The 2,588-nt window shown below is 45.4% G+C and overlaps 1 pseudogene; it reads right to left on the bottom strand.

The window, feature by feature from the left end:
* Window positions 1-2,055: 2,055 nt before the first annotated feature.
* LOC140408055 (U1 spliceosomal RNA) lies at window positions 2,056-2,209 on the bottom strand (annotated as a pseudogene).
* Window positions 2,210-2,588: the final 379 nt, after the last annotated feature.

The following is a 2,588-nucleotide window of genomic DNA, read 5'->3' as shown; positions in this document are numbered from 1 at the left end:
CACATATGGTGACAATTCTAAATGGGAAATTGATGTTAAGGAGAAACAGACAGACAAACAAGATATCAAACAACAAGATAATAACAGATATTATGCTTGTACCCCCAGGAATATACCAGGAGACCAAGGAAGACAAAGACAAAATGAAGACGGACCTGATAACCTCCAACAAAGTTCATCGTTGGATCACTACAGTTGCACGCGTTTTCAGCCCCTATATCCTTCACCACACAGGCCCTAAACATGACCACCCAACACGATACCCCTCACCCGGACACTACACCACACATAGAAACAGCCACTGATACCCCCACATGGTGCGATAATATCAAAAAGTGGTATTCCCTTGCTTACATGGTAGAAGCCCTATTGATTATAGCAATATTTTGCAGTGTCGTCCAGACACTTAGACTTCGGAAATGGTGAAGGAGAGCCTCCCGCCCCCCATTATACACACTCAGAGCCCCTTTTCTTGGACTTCAACAGACCCCACACTCTTCCTGAACACTTTTCTGCCTAATGAATCCCACGGTTTTCAAGACAAATTACTTTCTCTGTAAATGGCATAAGTGTTAAGAAGAAATGTGATGCTGCTATTGTTTATTTTGTACTATAATATAAGTTCTTTTGGTTATTAGCTACCAGCATAAGTGTAGTTTAGGTAAGGACAGTTAGAGGTTCCCCGTTGTGTAAAGAAGTTGAAATGTATGATTGAATGTTATGGTGCCCCCTTAGATTTTCTTTATAGATGTGTGATGTATTAAAAATGTAGGCAAATGTTCCAATCCATAGTATATAGGAGTATAGAACCTGTCCTTGATTAAGGGTACCCAGCACACTAGAGAAAAGAAGAAGATTCAGTAGAGTGATCCATCACGCTTCGCATTTAGGATCAAGAGGACAGACTGTAGCCATCTGGGATGGCCACTTACAACAAGAAACATGGACGTTCGCAAAGCCTAAAGGGAAATATGGACAATGTAAGATTCAGGCAGGCACGGAGCCTGCATGTACATTCATGAGCAGAGAATCCAGACAGCATCGAAACCCCCAACCGATTAGCATTTTAATGACCCATCTCCGTAAGACAAAGGACTGATACTCAGCTAAACTACACAATCCCAGACACACCGGCGCCACTCCCTTTACTCAGGAAGCATAAACAGAAAGGTCACTGAGCACTTAGGATAAGCCCAGCCATTAAGGCACCCGCCCCTTTATTGGCTCAGATCGAAGGCAGTGATCGAGAATTGCTCAATTGATTGGGTCCAAACCTAAGGACCACCCAAAAGAGCGCGAAACTCCCAAGGATAAAGAGAGACACTGCCATGTGTTCGATCTCTTTTGGACCTGGTGCTACGGCAACGTCCATCTCCAACTGCAGCACCACGACAAGAAGCAAGTCCAAGTTCAATGCTCGCTACCAGACGGATAAGCCTAGCTGAATTGCAGTTACTTCTCCAGATCCAGCAGATCCAGGTTCAAACAAAGGCCACTGTTCCTCTGACCTAAGCCGGGTGCCTGAAATTAAGTACAGATTGTCATAGTTGTTAGGTGTAGTTTAGCTCGTAGTGTTTATGTTGCATGTATAAGTTAATCTTGGGTGTAAATAAAGTATTATTGAACTTGAACTAACTAACTGGTTGTTGGGCCTTTGATCGATACCCGGTTGAACCTTGTGGTGGTATCATTTGATACCTGGCGACTCTGAAAGCAATATAACATCAATATCTAGATAAAAGAAGGGCAACCTTATTAACTGCCGTATTTATAGCAAGTAAATATAGCAACACCCACATAAGCCCACACTTCCAACCTATCCCCGTAATCCCACCTAACCATTTGGACAATAAGGGCAATTTAGCATAGCCAATTCATCTAACCTGCACATCTTTGTACTGTGGAAGGAAACCGAAGCACCCAGAGGAAACCCATGCAGACACGGGGAGAACGTGCAGACTCTGCACAGACAGTGACCCAAGCCGGGAATCGAACCTGGGAACCTGGAGCTGTGAAGCAACTGTGCTAACCACTGTTCTACTGTGCTGCCCATAAAAAAGGACACAGTCCCCCACTACCACAAATTTTGCAGTCGAGTATCCCGCATTTGGGGACGTTGCAGGCTTCAGCACACCCGAAGTGCAATGGGCTGGCGCATCCTGGGCAAACCGCCTTCTTGTTCATGGTTTTACCTCTGCCAGGTAAGATGTCAGTGACCATCTTGCTGCAGAGTCCCAGTCTCCTTTTCTGAAATGGACAGATAGTTTCACTTGTTCTGCTATATCCTGCGCCCTATGAAGTCTCTTCTCTGCCAATCTGACCCAACGGCTGTGCGTTCCTGATACCCGGTGCGATGATTCAATCGGCTGTGTGTGTGATGGTGCCCATTTTATTTCCAGGGTCACGCATTCCCGTGGCCCAGGTGATATCCTAAGCCTGGTCCAACACTCCGATGTCCAGGCAATGTCAATTGTGTTTCCCGCCTCTGAGGTGAGAGCGACCTAACTCCTGCCTCACCATATTCCCTACGTGAGGCCCTGCAGCTATTCAGTACCTACAGTAAAACGTCTTAACCAATCCAGAAATTA

This window comes from Scyliorhinus torazame, chromosome 2 (genome assembly GCF_047496885.1).
Source record: "Scyliorhinus torazame isolate Kashiwa2021f chromosome 2, sScyTor2.1, whole genome shotgun sequence".
NCBI classification, from domain to species: domain Eukaryota; kingdom Metazoa; phylum Chordata; class Chondrichthyes; order Carcharhiniformes; family Scyliorhinidae; genus Scyliorhinus; species Scyliorhinus torazame.
Note: the sequence above shows the minus strand (reverse complement) of the source record. Positions and strands in the feature narration are given on the sequence as shown.